This window comes from Dipteris shenzhenensis, chromosome 4 (genome assembly GCF_047967505.1).
Source record: "Dipteris shenzhenensis isolate YYH24624 ecotype China chromosome 4, Dip_SZ_1.0, whole genome shotgun sequence".
NCBI classification, from domain to species: domain Eukaryota; kingdom Viridiplantae; phylum Streptophyta; class Polypodiopsida; order Gleicheniales; family Dipteridaceae; genus Dipteris; species Dipteris shenzhenensis.
Window position 1 is genome coordinate 56,713,059 of NC_141599.1, and position 16,852 is coordinate 56,729,910.

The following is a 16,852-nucleotide window of genomic DNA, read 5'->3' on the forward strand; positions in this document are numbered from 1 at the left end:
TCTGAGCGAGATGAGGACCAAGAACCATGAGGCATCCAGATCCGACAGATGTTGGTAGCCTCTCTTTTGTAATGCAAACTTTTAAAGAATTGCTTGGAAGAGCAACCTTTATCCAAAAAAGCCCTTTGCCGAGGTTGGGTCTCCCATTTAGCAAGCTTTCTATGATCATTCGATTGGAGACAGAATTTAGCTTGACATAAAAGTGTGCTTTCTTCTGAAGACAAAGGGAGAAGATGACTGAGTTCAGTCAAACTCTGGCAAGTATATTTGGCATGCTTTACGGTCTCCCGTGTGGCCTGCATGTAGGATTTACCATAATCCCGAATAACAGCTTGCATTCTTGCAACAAAAGCCTGCCATGCATATTCCAGATCAATGTGCATCGGATGAGAAAGAGGCAGAATGGCATCAGAAACCATAGCCTTAAAATCAGCATGGTCAAGGTAATCATTATTTATCAGCAAAAGGCGTCTGCAAGCCAATCTATCATCTGAAAAGTCATGCAAAGAGAGCCTCAGCCAAAGAGGAGCATGATCAGAATATGTGAAAGCATGGTCAATCCAAAGCTAACAAGTGAAGACATCAGAATGTTGCAAATCAACCCGATACCATCTGTCCAAGCGTGCTTGATATGAAGATTGAGCATTATGCTGAAAGGTATAGCCCGGAAGCATGGGCTGCAATTCTTTACAGAGATCAATCAGAGACACCTAAAGCAAAACATCAGACCATGCCTGCTTTTCAGAAGCCAACATGTGAGTGTGGCCCGAGGTATTATCTCCCGGTTGTGGGGCATTATTGAAATCACCACAGATAAAAGCATAATGCCGCCATGGATATTTATGCATAGCATCCCAAATCAAAGCTCGATTCCAGAAGATTGAGGATTATATACTGATGCAAATTCAAAGATGTCACCTTGAACAAGGCATTGTATGATCATCCATCTACCGTGGTGATCATTGAAGGCCACAATAGGGTGAAGATCATGCTTAACCAAAAAGGCTACCCCAGAGAAAGAGTGCTCTCCAGCATAGAAAATGTCATAACCAGCAAAATGTCCAGATTTCCCAGCATACATATGCTGATTATGCTCTTGTAGAGCCACTATATCAGGCTGCAATTGGCATATATACAACCAGACCAGTTTCCATTTTCGACCATCACACAGACCCTGTACACTCAAAGTGACACATTTGAGATGATCAAGCATATTTACAGATATAGGAGAAGTATGTACAACAACAAAAAAGCCTTCTATGTCTATATTTCCACCTGAGGGGAAGACAATAATGCAGCACCTTTCTCTTCTGGAAAGAGGGTACGATTAGCAGTCACCTAAGCCCAAGTCAAACCAATACCAGAATTTTCAGCCGGCGTTTTGTCCTGAGGAAGCACCATTCCAAGTCCGGGAGGGCAAAGATCTCCTAGGTGAGAAGACTTTTCTTGGGGTTTGCCAAGCATCATTTCCCTTGCCTGAGGATGAGAGGCCGAAGGCACAGAAGGAGAAACATCACCATTCGAAGCAACCGGTGCTTTCCCTTTGTCCTAGACAGCAAAAAACTATTTCACCCCTTTGGTCTTCATCAAAGAGGGGGCAGTAGAAGTCTCGCTTGGAGACGGTGACAAATCAGCTTGCACTTGCATTTTGGGAGTATGTGAAGGGCATTGCGAAGCCATATGCCCGAAGTTCTTGCATTCAAAGCAAGCACCTGCAAAGAGACTCCATTTCAATTTATAGAAGGCACTGCCCATCGAAACATTATTTACTGTAACTGAATAAGAGTCTGAGGTTGGATTATCTGTGTACCACAAAATACAAAATCTATTGAATTGCCATTAGGCCGTGATGGACAAACCACTTTGCCAAGGGAGGCTGCAATTTTTGGCAAAAGAGAAGCCAAACATTGAGGGAAATCCGCAACTTCCACCCAGACAAGGCATCTGTGTCAGATCAACGCCTGATAATCTTTGGTAGTAGACCAGGGCAACACATGAACCATTTGCTGCCCATAGAAAAGAGGAGACTGCTCCAATAACATCTGCCTGTGTTCTTCACATGCCATGATCACTTCAAAAAAGCCCCTTGCTGCATAGTGAACTTTTTTGACATAACAACCACCCAGGGTTCTAGTCAACCGGTTACCAACATCTGCAGCAGCAGGCATACGTCCTGGAAAGAAGATAATGATGACATGCTTGGCATATTCTTTGACTAGATGAAAAATATCATCCACTTCCACCATGATGCCTGTGGTGGGAACTGGATCTTTCCAACTTTTTCGAGTATCTTTAAAACCCTCATGCATCACCTCATATACAAGTTGAGGCTCTACAGAGGCACGAAAGGGGTCATCCTGACCCATGACCTGCTTTTGCTTTTTGCTTTGGACTGATCTTTCTTTTTGAAACGTCTTTTCATATGGACACTCTGCCATTTTTCTTAAGAGGTAGAGAAACTGAAATATGTAGAGTAAGTAAAGAAGAAAGAGTCTCACACACATTACAGAAAGGTATAGGATAGGAACAAGAAGTAGAAAGAAGATAGAAATAGAGAATTACATATATGAAAGGGAATGGAACCAAGAGCAGAGCTGAAAGAAAAAAACGTAGAGAGAGGTAGATAAATGAGCAGCCAGGGAACAGAGAAAGGAAGGGATTTTGTACGGCCAAACCCAACTTGCAAAAGGATGCGACGGGAGCCTGCAGAAAACGCCAAGCTTGCAGACGGACGTGACAGGAGCCTGCAAAAATCAGTGCAAAAAGGCGTGACTACCAAGACTATTGTACGGAGGGCCGTACAACCTGTATGGACAATCGTACGTTCTGTACAGGATGCAAGAACAGAGTCGCGAACTGCGGCAGAGAGACGCAACTACCAAAGACTGCTGTATGGAGGGCCGTACAGCCTGTACAGACAACCGTATGTTCTATACGATTGCAGGAGCAGGGTCGCGGACTGCAGCAAAGCTGGAAGGGAGGCCAAGGAGGAAGTCAAGAGCTTAGGAAACCCTAGAGACACTCAGTTCGCCATGGTTGGGGTCTCTCCTCTCTCTCTCACACTACACACACACACACACACATTTTTTGTGGAATCTTTGAATCATTATATTACAAAAAAACCATCCCAAAAAAGGGAAGCTGAAATAAATCAAGAGAAAATCTCACTGTAGGAGGAATATACATCATGAGTAATAGAATCAAATTGCAAGCAATCGAAAAGTGATTGCTGCAAAGAGTATCTAAAGAAAGAGAAAGTGGAGAAAATGGGATCACCAAAGACCCTATGATTGCGATCCTTCCATAGAGTCCAGACTGCCCAGTATCGAATCTTAACAAAAAACAAATCAAACTCCTGTCTGGGAGGATGCACACCAAAGAGCCAAAAGAACTTTCCAAAGGCAGTCCAAGGAAACCAAGCTCTCAAACGCTGCCCAAGAAAGTCCAAAAAATGACGAGAGTGGGAACAATGCCAGAAGATCTGAAGTACAGTAACCGCGGAGCCAGACATCTGTGATAAATAGATGAAGCAATATGTCGATGTGCTAATAGCTGTCCATGAGGAAGAACGCCCATCAAAGTTCTCCACAAGAAAACTTGTTGTCGGAGAGGAATTTTGGAATGCCAAATCTGTCTTGGTCTCTTCCGCCACCACTCTGCAGAACGATCAAGATGCCAAAGATGATTGGCCCAGTGAGAGACATAAACGCTAGAATTTATTGCAACAAGGACTAAAATATCAATAGTGTAGGACTACATTTTCCTTGGTTTAGGACCAAAATAGTGCTAAAATAGCTCCAACAATCCACTGCAGTGGTTACATGGAGATACGCCTAGAAAAATACAATTAAACCTTTAGAAAATGCAATTGACAATATGGCCCTTGAGGAGTCCCCTCTAGGGGCTAGGGCCATATCGACATGCATTATACAATGTCCAAGATGCTAGTGGACAGATATGGCATGTCAGTATGGCACTTGCCTCTAAAGGGGACCCCTCAAGGGCCATATCATCAATTGCATTTTCCTTGGTTACACAAGGAAATTCATTTTGTTTTGTGTACTAATATATAACTCCATGAACCATCATGGTGTTAGTCATAGATCTCCTTCTATAATAAGTAGGAATAAGTAACTCCATAACTCCAAGAACTAGTGCGGTGGTCCCTCCAAGACAACCTTGAATTCTCCTAATTTGCATGGGCGTGCTGCCCAGTGAGGCAAGTAGAATTGAATATACGCCATCAAAATAGATTGTACAATTCGAAGACAAGCATGCAGAGGCCAAGTTGCCAATTTCCAGTAATCCAGCTTTTTCTTGAGAGCTACGAGAATCCAATCAGATTGTTGACAAGGAGAAAGTGCCCAACTCAAAGGATAGCCAAGATGACAAACCAATTGAGTTGGTGGGATGATTTCGCCAGGCGATAAAAGAGAGTGCCATTACTTGGAATGCAAAGGCAACAATTTTGATTTCTGAAAATTGACATGAAGCCCAGCAGCTAAACCATATAAAGAAAGAGCTTGCATTAGCTCAAAAAGATCATGCTTTGTATTGCGGTGAGTGAAGAAAGAATCATATGCATAAGCTTGAGCAAGCAATGGTTTACTATCATGAATTTCCAAACCATTAGCTTATCCGTAGCTGATCCATATACTGAAGCATGGGGTGCATGGCTATAGCATACAAGAGCGCACTAAGTGGACAGCCTTGACGCACCGAGCAACGAAGAGTCCACGGTTCAGAGATATCCCTAGAAAGAATACAAGCAGCTTGTCTGTCACTATAAATCCAATATATGATATGCTTTAATTTCTACCCAAATCCCAAAGCATGCATTGTCTGAGAGATGAAGTCCCATGAAATGTTATCAAAAGCCTTGGCAATATCAACTTGCAGTAAAAGAACATCATGCTCCTGCGATAAACAAAACCATATTGTGCAGGATGTAAACCATCATGCAAGTATCCTTTAATGCGATCAACCACCATTTTGGTGATGATTTTATAAATGACAGGCATAAGAGTAATGGGTCTCCAATCAGCCAAGCATTCACAAATTTGCTTTTTGGGAAGAAGCTTTACTAGCCCTTTTTTCCAAGAAACTGGCATATGTTGCTGTTCCCAAGCATGGTTGGTCATACACAGCAAAATGGGCTTGAGAAGATCCCAGTATGCAAGAAAAAACTCCACTGTAAGGCCATCCCATCCCCGAGATTTCCATTTACCACATGAGCAGACAACAGTGGTCAATTCTGTTTCAGTTAAAGGGCATTCAAGCTCAAGAGCTTGTGCATGAGAAACAATAGGGAAAACATGCTGCAGTAATTGAGTCCGGGCTGCCAATACTGCCGGAGAAAGAGGATCAGCTTGTCCAAACTGCCTGGAAAAATGATGAACACAAGCTGCAGCAACTTGAGCTCGAGAGGAGGTCCAATGTCCATCACAAAGTAGAGTACGACAAATATTGGTAGCTTGTCGCATATGATGTAACCTCTTAAGAAAACCCTTTGACGAGCAACCTTTGTCCAAGAAAGCTCACTGACAAGCTCATGTCTCCCATTTGGCAATTTTTCTATGATCATTACTTTGCAAACAATGTTTGGCCTGGCATAAAGATGTGCTTTCTTCAAGAGACAAAGACCGAAAATGACTGAGTTCAGTCAAAGATTGACAGGTAGATTTTGCCCGAGCAACCGTATCCCTCAATGTTTTGAGAGAATTTTTGCCATTATCCCAAATAACTGATTGCATACGAGTAACAAAAGCATCCCACGCATAATCAGTGTCAATAAAACTCTGAGGTGAAAGAGGTTGACATGCATCATACACCATGGCCTTAAAATGATCATGATCCAGATAGCTATTGTTAACCATGAGGAGCCTTTTGTGTGGAAGTCGATCATCCGGCATGTCATGCAAAGAAATCCTCAAACATAAAGGTGCATGATCAAAATGCACAAATGCATAATCAACTGACAAGGTAGTAGTAAAAGTATCGGAGTGCTGGGGATCAACTCTGTACCACTTGTCCAGTCTAGCTTTGTATGTAGATTGAGCATTGTGCTGGAAAGTAAACCCAGGCAACAAAGGATAAGATGTTATCCAAAGATCAACAAAATTAAAATCAAGCAACAAGTAAGACCAGCTTTGCCTCTCAGAGACCTACATATGTGTATGGCCAGATGTATTATCCCCTGACTGAGGAGCATTGTTGAAGTCACCACAAAGAAAAGCATATGCCTCCATGGATACCTCTGCGTATCTTCCCAAATCTGTCCTTGATGACGGGAGGATTGAGGATCATAGACAAATGCAAATTCAAAGATATCACCCCGTACAAGGCATTGCATAACCATCCATCTGCCTTGTGAATCATTGAAGGCCACAGAGGGCTGAAGATCATGCTTGATCAGAAAGACCACTCCTGAAAAGGAATGCTGTCCAGCATAGAAAATCTCATAACTGTGAAAATGACCATGCTGCCCAGCATACACATGCTGATTATGTTCCTGCAAAGCTACCACATCTGGTTGTAAGTGATTGAGATACCCTAGACTGTCTTCCATTTAGAAGCATCACACAAACCCTGTACATTAAGTGTCAAACATATAAGTTTTAACAGCATATTTACAGATTATGTACAGCAGAGGGAGAACTGAAATCAGGCTTGCATCTCAACCTCAAGATCCGGACCCTCACCTTGAGGTATCACAACTGGTTGAGAAGTGGACAGCAAAGTGACAATATCTTCTTCAGGAAAGAGAGTCCGACTGGCTGTCACAGCTGCCCATGTAATACCCACTCTTGAATTTTCTTCAGGAGTACGACCAGTCGAGGATGCAGCATTCCAAGTGCGAGAAGGCAATGGTCGTCTAGCTGCGACAGTTTTCCTGGGAGTTTGCCAAACCTCCTGCAAAGTTTTGTCTTTCCCTTTGGGCCAAGAGGTGGAAGGCATAGAGGGAGAGGCATTCCCATTGGACACAACAGGTGTCTTGCCTTTTTTCTGAGCTGGAGCGAGAGGCTTGACACCCTTCTGTTTGAGAACGGGCTGACCCGTCATTTCTTTAGTAGGCATCTGAGAAGGCATATTTTCCAAAGGCCTTTTATGCATGACAAGAGGGCATTGAGAAGCCATGTGGCCAAACTTCTTACATATCCCACAAAATGCAAAATCGGTTGGAGTTCCCATTTGGCCACGGTGGGCACACCACCTTATCCAATGATGCTGCAATTTTGGGTAAGATAGAAGCCAAGCACTGAGGGCAGTCAACCACTTCCACCATACCGGACAGCGATGGCGAATTAAAGCCTGATAGTCCTTGGTGGGTCACCAGGGCAAAACGTGCACCATCTGCTGCCCATTAAACAAAGGGGAGTGTTTAAGGAGCATCTGTTTGTGCAATTCATATGTCATAATAGCCTCAAAAAAACCCTGAGCAGCATAATGCACTTTCTGAACAAAGCAACCACCCAAAGTCTTGGTGAGCCAATTTCCAACATCTGTTGCAACATGCACGCGTCCCGAGAAAAAAAAATAGCATGCTTGGCGTATTCATGCACGGGATCAACGATGTCATCCACCACCATGAGCCCAACAGTGGGAGCAGATTCCTTCCAATCCCGGCGCGTGTCTTCAAAGCCCTTATGCATAACATCAAAAACCAGTTGAGCCTCAAGAGAGGCATGCATCGAGTCATCCTGACCCAAATCCTGTTTCTGCTTCTTGTGCATGTAGGTCTTAGCAGTTTCCATGGGAAAATGAAAAGACAAAATAGGAGGGAGATGCTGTAAGGGAAAGACAAAAGGAAAACAGAGAGAAGCTGAGAACAGCAGCAAGTACGGGCTGACAGAAGCTGTACGACTGACAGAAGCTGTACGGACAGAAGAAAAGACAGAAGTCGAGGCTGTACGGACTGACAAGGCCCATACGGACAGGTAGAAGCGTACGGAACAGAGGTAGAGAGTGCAGAAGCAGTACGAAAAAGTACAAGCGTACGGAACAGAGGTAGAGACTGCAGAAGCAGTACAGAACCGTACGGAACAGTACAGATGTACTTTGGGCAGGTGTACGGACAGAAAACCTGAAAAGACAGATGAAACTGTACGAAACAGAAGTACAAAATCAAACAGGCTGTACGGACTGATGAAAAAACAGAAAAAAGAACAAGAAGTGGGTGATGGATCTGTACGGAAAAGCTAGGAGAAAGGGGGGGCTGAAGGAAAGAGGCAAATACTGCAAAAATCACGCACACACAGAGAAGGAGTTGCAGGAGGCTATAGGAAAGGTGAAAAGGGAAGAAAGGAGGCTCTAGAGGGGCATCTAGCAGCAGCGAGCAGGCTGGAGAGGCTGTATGGACCTCAAGGCAGCAGCAGGAGGCAGGTCGGGGTTACCAACGGAGGCCAAGGGCTGGAATCGCCATAGCTAGAGCTCTCACTACACACCTCTCTCTCTCTCTCTCACACACACACACACACACTTTTTTTTTGTGAAACTAAGAATCTCACACACACACACACACACACACTTTTTTTTTTTTTGGTGAGAATAATATTTTATTGATGTGAAATAATTACATTCATAGGTACTCCAAAAGCGGAGTAACTACTACTCAACCGAAAATCTCAGTATAAGCCATATATACATCATGGTCAATCAAATGAGTCTGAAAGCAATCATAAAACAATTGCCGCAGAGATCGTTTGAAAAAAACAAAAGATGGAAAAGTAGGATCACCAAAGACTGAAACAAAAAATAAATCAAAACCCTGTCTAGCTGGATGAAAACCAAATAACCAGAAGAACCTGCCATAAGTAACAGTAGGAAATCTTGCTCGAAGCCCCTGACGAATGAGAGCGAGGAAATCACAAGTATGTGGATAGTGCCAGAAAATGTGAGGCACTAATTTAGCAGAATGTAGACATCTTTGACAAACAGCCACACACACACACACACACACATTTTTTTTGGGGTGAAATTTTTGATTGATTATATTATATGAGTAGCAACCTCAAAATAAGGTGCTACAATTACATCAACTGAAAATTTCAGTATATACCAAAAAGACCTCATGACCTATGCAGCGGGTCTGCAAGCAATCAAAGAAAGATTTTGCAGAGAACGCCTAAAAAAGCCAAACAGAGAGAAAGTAGGATCACCAAAGACTTTACAATTCCTATATGTACATAAAGTCCATAGTGCCCAGTAGCAAACCCAAACGAAGAAAAGATGAAACTCTGGTCTAGATGGATGAAACCCAAATAGCCAGAAGAACTTCCCAAACAGAACAGATGGGAATCTCGCTCGTAGGCGCTATCAAAGCAGATAAAAAAACTCACGAGAGCAGGGACAATGCCAAAACAAGTGAGGCACAGTCTCCGAAGAAGCAAAACATTTGTGGCAAAGTGCAGGAGCAATGTGTTGATGAGCTAATAGCTGTCTAGATGGAAACACTCCCAAAAGAACTCGCCAAAAGAAACCTGTTGCCGCAGCGGTACTTTATAGCCCAAAATTGCTGTAATCTTTTCCTCCACCACTTGGCTGGGCGATGCTGCATTCGCCAAACAGAATCACCTCTCTTTGAAACCCAAGGTTGAGGCAAAAGGATTTTATACAATGCAAGTACAGTAATCTGAGATAGCCTCAAAGGACAAGAAGAGGACCCTGGAGAAGTCAAAGTCCAATCTTCCAGCCAGGTCTTGGAGTTCCAAAGGAGGAATCGGAACAAAAGGCGAAAGCATAGAAGTAATTTGTCGCCACAAAGGACGATAATGAGAGCCCAATCCATATGTAGTGGCTGCTAGAGAAAAGGGGAGCACAGTACCAGCATCATCTATAACATCAGCACATATCTTTAAGCACCATGGTATGCCCAAGTCCATTGTCAGTGACCATGATCTCATAATGACCAGTCTATTCTGAAGAGCTCTTTTCAATAATATAGGGATGAATATGAATTTTTCTTCTTCTTTCCATCCCCAAGCAGACGGTCAAAGTAAGATAGCAAATTCTATAGTGTTAGATTTACTGAAATGCTACGTGGCTGACCAAAGTTCAGACTGGGAAAAGTACCTACCACTCTACAGAGCCAGTAATAAAGGATCCACCAAAAGTGGATGAGCTAGATGAGGTCCTTCAGGCACAACAAATTGTGTATCATACTGTACGCAAAGGCCCTCAAGGCAAGGAATTTTACAGGTATCTTGTAAAATTCAAAAACTATTCGGCATTGGATGCCAAGTGGATGGATGAAGACATGTTGTCTGATCATCCACACCTTTTGGATATTTACAAGGAATCTTTTTAGTTGAGATCAACTGAATAGAAGCCGAGGGGATGTCACCAAGCTGTAAATACTCCAAAGTCAAAGTTCCAGTTGACCATTTATTGATCATAATCAATGAGTTCTTCATTTATTTAATTATGTTCAAAATGTTATATTTATTTGATCAAAGTATTGTAGGCTGTCTCATGGGCTATCCATAGATGCCACTTATACCTTGGTATGAGCCTTCTAGGCCTAGTTATAGTCTGTTAGGACTATTGGTACAGTTAGTTTATGTACCATCTAGGTCAGTTAGGACACTTAGTCCAGCTAGGGCAGCCCTAGGGTTTTGTTATGTTGGCTCTCCCTTGAGCCTCCACACTTCAGTTTTGCGCAGCAATCTATTACAACATTTCGTTTTTCTCCATTGTGCTTCGATTTTTTAGCTTCCATTGCTTCCAACAGCCAACAATGGTATCAGAGCAGGTCGGGAATCCATTCCCTCAGCCATTGACAGCTTTCCCAAGCTGTTTGGCAGCCTCTGGAGCCCTCATTCTTGCTGGTGTTGCTGGTTTTCACCCTCCCACGAGTGTTTGAGCAGGGCAAGCTCATCATTGGGAGAGCAGGATGGATGGGTCTTCGGATGGAGGATTCCATGATAGGCACCATGAACGTGTATGCCCTTGCTTGTCACCACCAGCAACATGTAGCCTTGTGGAGGCGACTCACGGAGTGCCTCCCAAATGTTGACTCTTGGGTTGTTGGAGGAGACTTCAACAACCTTGAGTTTGAGAGGAGAAAGAAGGGGGGAATTCTTTTTACTGGTATGCCCGTGGGCAGATTGTAGTGCTTGTGAGAACAGATTATAGCTTGCCAACTAGCACACAAAACCAAAGTCCATAAGAGACAATTGCTCAAGCAATAGAGTCTTGGAACCCGGATACAAGAAGAGGAGAGCGAGACCTCCTAGAAAAGTAGCTGCAGCCTGCTACGTGCATGATCCACTCAGCACTATCCACATGAATCATGTCAATGATCAATCTAAATCTTCAGCATTGTGGTTGCTGCCTTCTTGCTCCTCTTCATAATCTCCATCATCCGGATGATCTCCATCTTCTTGGTCATCTCCAACATGAACCATGGATGCACCCACCATAGGTGCAATTTGCTGGCCTGCCTGGCCATCGTTCTCCTGCCATCCAATGAATCTCTCACGGCTGTATCCAGCATTCATCTTCTGCAGCAGACACAAGTTTACATGCATATACACAAGGTCATTTTCCTTTTGTGTCCCAAGTCTATTCCTCTTCTTTGATACAGTGTGTCCAAAGCTACTCCAAAGGAGAGGAACCTGCTCCTTGACTAAAAAATGTGGATAGCCAATCTCTGCAATCCTTTCCTTCGAGGTACAGAGTGAACCCAAGGAAAGATACAAACTGTCTGGGAATGTCTTGTTCGTCATCCGCAAGTCATTTCTGCTTCGTTTCTGCCACTCGAGTCTGGCAATCTCCTGCATGATTGGCATCGTTGTGATTGGTGCAATATTCTCTTGCATGAAAGACACATCCATCATGTCATTGTTCAGATCTGTAGGAGAGGTAGATTTGGCGGCGGCAATAGTGGCAACAGCCCTAGCTCAGCCATCGCTAGAAGAGGTCATCGCTCCACTCACTCTGGATCCTGAACGTCAGTTGTCTCCATGTTCCATATTGACATCAATTAATTCTAGTTGCAGGACGATTATGATCACTCGTCTTCTCTTGCTCCATCATCTTACGGATGCCATTGCACTCGGGGCTTAATATCAAAGAATATCTTTTTTATTAAAGAGGAGGGATTATTTGAGCCAATCTATGCTCTTATCATGTTTGAACAATAATATAAAAGACTCAGACAAAGTTTTACGGACACATCCAGATGCCGTCTTTCAGGTCGCCACAGATTTCTTTGCCTCCCTTCTTACAACAGATCCTGACACATCGAGTTGTTATTTGGCAACACTTACCTATCTTGGTGACTGGAGATATGATAGTCTCACTTGATGCCCTCACAAAACTCCTGAGATAGGTCTCAACATTCTCTCCCTCCTTACCTTGGAAAATTGTTACCTCCACCATTTTCACCCCTCTATCAAATCACTCACCTACTATCAAGGAAGAGAACAGTCTCAAATGGACCCCCACGTACATCCTCATGGGAAGCTCCCATCACCCGCTGTGCTTCTGCAGTCCCAATCACCCTCCGCAATATCATATCCTTGCCCGTCTTATATAAAGTATTCCCCAACTGTGTGTAGGGCTTGCCTCTGCAGCTACATCCCTTGCAACAGCTGCCTCATACCTGCTCCACACCAATTCAAAGCGCACTTCAAAGATTTTAACTGATTCTCCCTCTAGCTGGCATAACTGATCCACCTGCACCAACAAAGCATTTGGGGATTCCTCTGCTCCAAACCGCTTCTTTAAGGCATCAGTAACAGCCCCCCAATCCTTCTTTACTCCCTCTGATGAAAGTGTCCTATACCAGGCTGATGCCATCCTTTCCAAGAACTCAGAAAGGAATTCAGCCCACGAAGCTTCTGGCCAACCTGAGACATGACTGGCCCTCACAAAACTCCTAAGATAGGCCTCAACATTCTCTCCCTCCTTACCTTGGAAAATTGGTACCTCCACCATTTTCACCCCTCTATCAAATCACTCACCTACTATCAAGGAAGAGAACAGTCTCAAATGGACCTCAACTACAAGCTTGTAGCAAAAGCCCTCTCCAAAGCATCAAACTTAACAGTCAAAGTGGCCCATCTGGTTTGCTCGACTAACCAATCAACTGTTTGTTGATCTTAACCTGCAAATTAGTTTTCACTCACTGCTCTGACTATCTCCAGCATCAGTGCTCACAAGCCCAGCTATAATTGCCACAAGAATTTCGAACTCAAACTCCACTGAAGAGCACACAAAAAAAGCCAAGTAAGCCGGATAGCGTGTGGGCAAATCTGAATGATACGAGAGCTCAAGCTGATATTATAGGACTGAGTCTTTCGTTGAGGCAGGAGGATGAGCTATAGGATAGTGAGTTGCAGATGATACAGCTGTTTTTTTGGATGCCACACCACAATCACTCACCTCGTTCAGGACAGCCTTGGATTTGTTTTGCACTGCAGAAGGGGCTCATATTAACTGAAACAAATCCAATGGCTTTTGGATTAGTGATGAGGACACTCTAGACTGGGGGATTGACATAGGATTCACTTGGATTCAGAGGGGTGTTTCCATTACGTACCTAGGATGCCAGGCTAGGGTGGGCATCTCTCTAGCACCGCTATTTGCTCCCGTGTTGGAAAGCATTAGGAGGAAACTCATTTTTTGGAGTTATGCCAAACCATAGTTGCCAGGAGTTTCTGAAACGGGAGGTTTCAAACGGGTTTCAAAAAATGAATGAAACGGGTTTCATTCGGAATGTGAAAATATGTGCATTCATACCTAGGGTATGCATCATGCCATATACAAAAATGTGCAAATAAAGATTGTAAGTGACTCCATAGTGCATACATGATACAAAAAACATACATATAAGTATAAGCACCATACATACTGAATCCTGATCATACAATTTTACAAAAAGCTAGTCACCAATGATCATACATTATACATAGTAGAGTACTCAAAGATCATCTTCACACATACATACTGAATGATCATACATATTGATAATTGAATCTTGATCATACTGATCACACATACTGAATACTGATAATCATAAAAACTAGAGTCATTAATGAACCTCCCAAGACCTCCATGGTGATGGACCATGAAGGTAAAAAGGTCAAACTACAACTGGAATTCAAAGTACTGTCTATCAATAATAAGTCACAAGTGACAAAGTCACAAATCAAAAGTCAAGCCTCATCATCAATGTCAGCATCTTCCTCCTCAACCAAATCCATGTCCTCATCAGCCTCCTCCTCACTGCTACTGGAACTCCCAGAAGACTCATAAAAAGCATCCTCATGAGATGCAGGTGCAATTGAAGTACTGGCACCAGCTACCTGGGAGGATCGGGTGTGGTGAGATGAAGCCATGATCTCCTCATACAACATGGCGTAAATATCCCTCTCCTCAGGTGGCATCACTGGCATCTCCTTGCACTTTGTGATGTCGATTTTGTAGGGATTCACCTGCCGAGGTTCAATGGGGTAGTTCGTTTGCTCGAGCAATCGTTGATTGCAGTGGCAAAAGACCAACCTCTCCAATTGCACAATGGACAATCTGTTCCTCTTCTTGGTATGGAGTAAGGCGTGCCTCAATGCCATATTTTTCCCACCAAGAAACTGCTGCTAGCTGAGTCTCCTCTCTCTGTGCATTGCGTGATCCAAAAACACCGCTTCGGTTGCGGAAAAGAAGACGCTCATCCTCCAGCTTCAAAAGCAGATCATCATCATCTCCCACGATCTTGCTCATATAAGCTGACCACCCGTCCTCTAATTCTCTATCAAGATATTGCTGCTCATTCCTCCATAGAGGATGAAGGATATGAGCAACAGTATGGATTGGCCTATTAAACCAATCCCAACGCGTGTTCCAGATCTCCTTAAGGTCTTCAATCCTTCATAAGAAATTATGAATCAAAGGCAAAACCAATAATGTTTAGAAAAAATGAAAACATAGATTAAAAGGAATTCTAAGCATGCCACTTTGCTAATTGGAAAAATGCTAAACTTCAAAGGATGACTCATGAGTACGGGATACCTGTCTGCAGATAGGTGAGTACACGCATCAAGGGCTTCCCCCACTTTGTCCATGAACTCATAGAGAAGCCCAATGGTGCTCCCCTCCATATCTGTCAATTGGAGAACGCTGTACATGGGGTTCATTGTCTTCACTAGAGCTGCAGCCTCCTTCCACCATGCATCTCTCATGACCATGTGGCTGAAACCAATTGCTTTAGGCTCATTCCTATCCCCCCATTGCTGCCAATCACGGGAAACAACTGTACGCAGCAAGCCATGCCGCACTTGAACAACCCTCTCCAACATTACGAACATATAAGCAAACCGTGTCTTTGAGGGCTTTAAAAGTTCGAGGTCACTATTTTCCCTGAACATGCTCAAGACCTTGGGTCTTTTGGTTACAAAATTTACCAAGCTCAAAGCTTTAGAAAATATATGAGAAACCCAAGGCAACTTTGCCATGTCCTCAATGGCAAGATCCAAACTATGAGAAGCACATGGTGTCCAAACAATAGTGGGAAACTCATCCTCAAGCATCCTTCCCATGGACACACAATTGGAGCCATTATCTGTGATCACCTGCACCACATTTGCTACACCAAAAATAGATGTGCACAAATGAGACCATATATGTGCACCTGTCACCACTGTCCCTGAAGCTGATGCATCTATAGCACGAAGGAACATAGTTCCTTTGCAAGAGGAAACTAGAATGTTGTAGACATTTCTTTTCCTCACATCTAACCAGCCATCACATAGCAAGGTGCAACCATACTTCTGCCATGTTCCCTTCAGAGGCTCTAGCTCTCTCATCAATGCTTCTTTCTCATGGCGAAGCTCTTTTGTACGCAATGTCTCATAGCTCGGACCCTCCCACTCACACCCAATACGCGAGATAGCTCGCATAGTAGACTTCCAACGGGCGGTTCGAGTAATATTGAAAGACAATGCACATTGCACAAACAACTTCGTTACCTCTCTAGTTGCCTCCTTCATAGCTGCCTTTTGCATGGCTGCCTTCATATCTCCTCGCTTAAACACGGGAAGGGCACTTCTTTTAGCTGTGGGCGTGGAGCCTGAAGACTGCGACATCTGCAAAATGTCATTCTCCTCTCTCATTGATGCTGGAATAGCTGAGATATTTAATTCAAGCTCATCCCATGCATTGACTCTATCAATTGGAATCCCTAGCATTTTAGCTTTCCAGGCCTTCAAGCCATCATACACCTCCTTTGGCACACGAGAACAAGGGCCAATACCAAAGCCCTTTGTTCGAGAAAAGTGAGCCTGCAATCTCTGAAATGTCCCATGATGCGGCTGAGCACAAAAGTTGCAGGTCCACTTGCTTGTGCCACTCTTATCATAGTGTGCACCAATGGAATTGAAGGTGACATTGCTCCACAACGCACTATCTTTTCGAGGCATCTTCTTGCTTGCAAAAAGCGATGTAGAACAGCAAAAGTAATTGCAGCTTTCCAGCCTACATCATGCATGCAAGATGAGCAGATGAATCAAGAGAGGAGTGTTAGAACTTAGATTTCAGAAACATCAGAAAGTTCAAAGAGCAGATTTCAGCCTGCATGAAAGGATGCAGCGCCAAATTCAAGAAGAAGGGTAGACTGTAGAAACTTGAAAGGACGATTGAATGCACATTGGGGATGATTGGGGGCACAAACCTCGAGAAGGAGCAAGAGGGAGCGTACAGGCTGCACGGACGGAGCTACAGGAGTACGGAGTGCACGGGTACGGCGAAATGCGTGAAATCGCAATTTGGCCCTCTTTTGAACCCTACCCAAAATTGGAGGCTTTATGAAACGCGTTTCATAAAAGTATGAAACACGTTTCATATGCAACTATGTGCC

The 16,852-nt window shown here is 43.7% G+C and overlaps 1 protein-coding gene and 1 pseudogene across 4 annotated transcripts in view; one reads left to right on the forward strand and one right to left on the reverse strand.

The window, feature by feature from the left end:
* Positions 1-16,852, forward strand: part of LOC147903091 (Metallo-hydrolase/oxidoreductase superfamily protein) — a 176,508-nt gene that overhangs the window by 136,786 nt on the left and 22,870 nt on the right. The gene's annotated exons all lie outside the window — the stretch shown is intronic.
* On the reverse strand, positions 14,160-16,415 carry LOC147903092 (uncharacterized; annotated as a pseudogene).